Genomic DNA, 6790 nt, shown 5'->3' on the forward strand with positions numbered 1-6790 from the left:
CACACACACACAGAGAACTAGTTAAGTGAAAAAAAAAAAAAAAAGTTACGTGACATTCAGCCAAGTATGGTGCAGAATTCGTGCTCTGCATTTAACCCATCCAAAGTGCACACACACAGAGCAGTGAACACACACACAACAAACACACCGTGAACACACACCCGGAGCAGTGGTATCATTTATGCTGCGGCGCCCGGGGAGCAGTTGGGGGTTCAGTGCCTGCTCAAGGGCACCTCGTCGTGGTTTTTGCCGGCCCGAGACTCGAACCCACAACCTTAGGGACCATGACAACATATAGAAAGAATGATAGAAAAATGACCCCTGTTACTGAGAACACACACACTGAACACACATACACACAGAGAGAGAGGCATGCAAGCATGGTTCCCCAAGAGGGAACGAGACGGTGCATCCTCCAGCGCAGTGGTTCTCAACCTTTTTTTACTCCAAGGCCCCCTCTTCTCCGAGTCAATACTTTTTTTATGTAACTGTAACGAATTACGGTTACTAGATTTTTGTATCCTGATTACATAATGCCGTTACATGTATTCCATTACTCCCTAACCCTGGTGTAAGTTATCTCTGGCGCACCCCCCTGGAGACGCACTGCTCTAGCGGACACTGTGGGGAATGTGGCCAGCAGGACCGATGTCTGAAGCACGTGTGAAAGCTATTGGCCCACGTAGCCCATGAGTAGTATAAGAGAGTATAAGAGAGCGCCTGCAGAACACGTCACAAACTTAGTTGTCTAAAGGAGACATGATTTCTGCCTATTTTTTTTACCCCATTTCTGCCAAGCTATACGAGTGGTTTGGCCGCTTTCTGAGGAAGTTTAGCTGTATGTCGGTAGCTCCCTTGGTGCTTTCTCTCTGGGTGAACAGGCATGCGCTGCAGCATGGCATAGTTGGCATTTCATCACCCAAAGTATCCGCTTGAGGATGCAGTGTGAGTTCCCTAGAAGGGGAACATCTCGGGTTACGCGTGTTAATATCATGGTTTCCTTTTCGGCCTGCATGTTTCATGTCCTCCTTCAGACAACTAAGTTGGTGATGTGTTCTAGCGGGTGCGCTCTTATACTCTCTTATACTACTCACGGGATACGTGGGCCAATAGCTTTGGAGTTGTTTCACACGAAGAAATAGTTACTGAGCTCAGAAAACTAGTTACTGAACACAAAACCTTGAAAACTGATGAAATGAAAATTAGCTAAGCATGGTTTTGTTGTAGTAAAAGTGTAGTAGCCATATTTTTTTGGTGTATTTGATTACCATTGTTATAACCACAGTTTTACGCCAAATACCAGGGTGTAAACTATGGTTGTGTAGCAAAACCATGGTTTATTTTTGTGTTTTTACAAAACAACAATGGGGGGGGGGTGCTACATACTAAAACACACAAATGACATCCAATATAGAACGACGCAATACCAGAGGAGGTTTAAAGATCCGGAAGACTGAAGAAGCATTTAGACACAGTCCTATGCACCTTCTGTCCACTCACTGAGGAGTCATAAAGTCTCATTAACACTCTGATGACGTGTAACCTGTGTGTGTGTGTGTGTGTGTGTGTGTGTGTGCTGTACAGGATGAAGACAAAGCCACTGAGAGATCAGTACCCCATAGCATTAAACCCTGAACCTCTGATACCTGAACATCAACTCATGTTTTTTATCCTCTCTGTCCGTGAATGGAGCTCTTTTAGTGTGGTTCATGTTTCGTCTGCAGTCTTTAATAATAAAATTAACGGAGAGTCTGTTTAAACAGTAGGTTCCCTTTTTTACCATTTCACACTCTTACAAATAAAGGTTCCAAAATGGGGTTTTCACAGAAGTGCCACAGTAAAGCCAGAAAAAGCCATTTTTTTGTTGGCCCAAAGAACCTTTCAGTGATCAGTTGTCTTACAAGAAGTGTTTATTTCCTTCCTGGAATAAGCGATCATCTAACGAACTTGTTTCCACGGTTAGAACCTTTTAGAAAAAAGCAATTTTGTGCAATGGAAAAGATACCAATGGATGTTAAAGGTTCCTCATGAAAGATTTTAAGAGTGTTTAGCTCACTGGGGTTGACAATTTGTTACAGCGGGTTATCCTAAGCAGGGATAGAGGCCAGCTCACGGCGCACACACAACACACACCACACACCACACACACACCAAACACACTGACTAAATGAGCTGCTTGTCTCTGCACACAGATGCTCTTTAAACCACGCGTGTGCGTCATTATAGATCCTGCTCATATCTGAGGGATTTATTAATTAAAGTCAGATCTGATCTTCTATCGTCAGCAGCATCATTAACCAACACCAACATTACCAGCAATACCCATGTAATCATAGAGTTACTACATTTTAGTAATCTGAAAACTTCTTCAGTCGGATTTTAGGTATTATTTATTATTTATATATAACTATTATAGTATTTATTAAAATATTTAATGTGCTTTTACACTTTAAATTTTCCATCATCACTCTAACCGTCATTTTATTAGTTTTCATTATTAGTTTATTTAGTTTTCAAATTATTGTCTATTTTAGCTTGTATTTTTTATTTGCAGTTAGAAAATAATTTTCAGGTACTTATAATAGGTAGTTCAGCAGTCCAGGACACATGTCATGTAAAGTTAGAAAGTTGTTTTCATATATTAGATATTTTTATTTGATTTTTATTCTTTAACTCTAGGGGAGCCCATCTGAAAGTAACCCAATACTGTACTACTGTGGTATATCTTGCAGAACGTGTGGATGAATTTTGTGGTACCGTAGTATAGCGCTTAATCTCGTCTCTCACGCGAGCATCAACGGGGATCGCGAGCCCTATATCGGTACGGGCAGGCCTGGGATCAGCAACCACTGCTCTGGCCCTCCCAGCTGCAATGATGTCACCGTAGGAACGGAGCGGTCCCTTCCGACCTTCTCTCTCAGCGGATCACGCGCACGCGCACAGCCGCGCAAACTGCTTCCAGATTGATATTGACCGCCTTCATCACACACACATCACATTAGTAGTCTATTACTTTTTTTTCAGCTGCTTACACACATACATCTTTACTTGTCACACAGTTCTTCTGAAAAAGTCTTAAATTCAAACCAACACACACCGACGCACCACAAAATACTTCAAAACTGTAACCCTAATTTTAACTCAGAGTTTCAATTTCATAAAAAACTTTTTTGCAAAAACAACCACAATTCTCTAGGTACATTTCACAAACTCTACACAGGAAGTAATTTATTGGAAAAGGGGTGTTTGCAAACTGTTTGCTTTTTGAGATGTGTTTGTGATTTTTTTGAATTCAGTGCTTCATTTTTGCAATGAGATGAGAGGCATTCTGGTGTTGGTAAATCTGAGGATTTGTGGGTAAAGTGTGAAAAAAAAGGAGTAAACTTTAAGAGAATGTGTGCAAAGCAGCTGAAAGACATTTAACGAGTTGTGAAGCGGTAATCAATATGCTGTGTGATTGATATGGAGCGCCACCCAGGCGGCCACGTGCGACTGAACAGCTGAGGAATACAACTGTCTCTGAAATAGGGATTGTCTTTTCTTCTTTTCTCATATTTGTACTTTGTTTTGATTTTCTTCAGAATCCCATCACATTATTTTCAGGTTATGAAGTGACAGAAAGATTGCATCCTCTGGACATGAGCTCATGTTTATGTATTTGTTTATTTGTATTTGAAGGCTAAGTTTTAACTAATCATCAAAGTTTAATTTTAAAGACCCCCTGAGATGTTACAACAACCACAGAAACACACTTCTGAGCTCTCCGGAGCATGCGTACGTGCACAGACGAATACGTCCTGAAATACCTCATTGGAATCCAAGGAGACACAACACCACACACACTACCCACACACACAGGTATTGCTTGGATACAATGCTTGATGTTATTCAAGGCAGTGAATAAATGTGTATCCAACACAATGAAACATCACTGATTTTGTATCATTCTCTGGGGTTTAATCTAGACTGCTGATGCAGGGGACAGCTTGATGTTATTTCACAGCAGGTCAAGGTTTGGGTCAGCTGCAGGGGTTGACCTTTGAACTCACCATTCAACCCCAGATCACACACACTTTTGGGGTTCTTGGAGAAAACAGTACCAAGGTGTTGCAAAAGAAGTCGATTCATCACCAACATGAAATGAATGTTTGTTTGTGGTGTAGTGTGAGTGTGGGGTGAGGGTGGACCCTTAGGCTCACTTCAAGCAGAAATTGGAATCTGTGAGAAGCACACATTTGATTTTTATTAGTTGGGCCAGCGCAACATCTTGTTCACGCATGTGTATTAGAGACGTGTGTGCGGTGTGTGTGTGGTGGGTTGGTTGTGTGTGGTGTGGTTTGGTGGGGTGTGTGTGGGGTGGAGTGCGGCGGCTGGTTGATAATCTGGTTGTGGCGGTTTTGGAGAGTGAGTCTGTATGTTTCACTAAAGCCTGTGAAATGGTTTTCATTTTATTAATTATGAGCTATTGTGTGAGCTCTGATGACTTCTCTTGACACCTCTGCTTTCATGAGAAAGACAAATTTTACAAAATAAACTGCATGGACTGTTTTCGGGACTAGGTTTTTCTGCATTTTGTGATTTTTCAATGTAACAGGTTACAGAAACACGGTCACCCTCCAATTGTTCCGGTAAAATTATAAATTAATTAGTGCAAAAACTATCAGATAGGCATTTCTTTTTTTCTCTTTTTTATGTTTTAAAAGCTGTCTCTAGTATTGGATTGGGTTTCGACTTGATTTAGGATCAATGTATTTTTTCCCCATAAACCAACAGTCATGGTTGGTTGTGAATCGAAATGAATCTTATGTTTTATTATGTGTCCTCTGTGAAATCTGTTCTGTTAGGCAGTAAAAAGTGCGGAGTTTTTTTTTTTTCCCCTTTTTTTTTTTTTTTTTTTTTGTTTTTTGTTCAACATATTTATTAAACGTAAAACAATACAGAGCAACCTCAACACAAAGTCATGTTGTGTGTAAATGGAGCTATGAATTCCAACTGAGGAGAGGACGATGTTCTTTGTAGCCACAAACTGCGTTTGTCAGATATGATTTAGTTATCAACGGTGAGGTATAACTCGATAAAAATACTGCTAGAAGATCAGTCAGTGTGTAAGGGGAGAGAGAGAGGAGGAGAGAGGAGAGGGAGAGAGAGAGAGAGAGGGAGAGAGTGAGAGAGAGAGGAGAGAGAGAGAGGGAGAGGGAGAAGAGGAGAGGAGGAGGGGAGAGAGGGAAAGAGCAAGGAGAGAGAGAGGTGGTGAGTGGGTTTATTGTGAGCGGAGGGAGGTGGGAGGGAAGGGAAACCGCGACAACCAGCAGTACTGCTTTCTCTCAGTCTGCTCGGGTTTTGTTAGTCCCCAACACAGCTAGGGGTTCAGTTATATGTATATTATGATTATAATCTCGGGTTAGAGGAGCCGCCCCTGATGGTGGATTGCTGAGCGACAGAGCAGGATGTCTTAGCTGTCGAGAAAAGTTCTTCGGTGAAATTAGTTACACGAATAATAAAATTCATAAAGGTTGATAAACCGCGCGTTTTTTATTTCTGGGTCGGGGATCTTCTGAAATGAAAAATTCTTCAGATTAACAGATAAAGCCTTAAGAAGGCTCATGAGGTTGATAAATATGTATATTTTTCGGTGTTTATAGACAATTTTTTGATAGTGTGAGGGCAGAAGTCCATTGTTTCAGTATGGAATTATTAGTATATTCTGTGGACAGTTAGTAACTCGTCAGGAATGAATTATTAATTTTAATTATAAAAAAATGTAACTTTTAAATTTTTACGTTTAAAATTTAACTCAAGAATTTGAAGGGTTTTAACGAATTTCAAAAGGGTGTTACATCTGAAAATTTTCAAAATATACAGGTTTGATTGATTCTTTAAAACTGCATGACTGTTTTAAAAATATGAAATACCAGGGGTTTAAGACAGAACATGACACATGTAACACAATTTAAAAATTTTAATTTCTGTTGAGGTTTGGTAAAACATTATTTTTAAAATACATTCTTTTCTAAGGCATTGTTAGATGCCAGTGTTTCGATCATATTATGCAAAGATCTGGTGCAAATCTGGTTTCATATCATTAAAACTAGATCTTATGATTTAAATCTGTATTTAACTCAGAAAAATCTCAGAGTAAAAAAGAGCTGCTGAGTCTGATGTTGAGAAGATTAATAGTCAAGAAAAATTAGAACTTTGAAAAGAAATCAAAATATTAAACAAATGCATCAGTTACAAAGTAATGAAGTAAACACTATTATTTCATTTTAAACAGGGTAACTTGTAATCGGTAACCCGATTACATCCCAGCATGGACAGATGTTTTGGATTTAAATCTTGATTTGGACAAATTAACATTAAAACTCATGTCAGACCAACTCAATTCACTCAGACATTGTCCTAACAGAGTTGTCTGAGCGGAAGAATGTCTATTGTTGGAAACGTTTTTGAGGAGTTTCCCAGCATGCATTGGCAGCTTGAATGACTTTCACTACTTCTAAACCGTGTTGTTTGTTTGTCATTATTGTTTGTTATCTGTTGAGTTGTGATGTAAAGAGCTCATCTGTTGATTCTTGAGGCTTGAGTGTGTTCAACCGAACCATCTATCCTGGATCGCTTTGATTCGTTCCTTTAAAACAAAAGATAGCACAGTTCATGCAACAAATGAAGTGTGCTTTACTAAATGCACGCTATCAAAAAAACAATAATGAGAATCTGTTCTTTGACAGATTTTTTGGCTGAATGGGGGTTTTTGCATTAAGGAATGAATCAGTTCAAACTACAAAACAGA

The sequence above is a fragment of the Cyprinus carpio genome, chromosome B1 (assembly GCF_018340385.1).
Source record: "Cyprinus carpio isolate SPL01 chromosome B1, ASM1834038v1, whole genome shotgun sequence".
Lineage (NCBI taxonomy): Eukaryota > Metazoa > Chordata > Actinopteri > Cypriniformes > Cyprinidae > Cyprinus > Cyprinus carpio.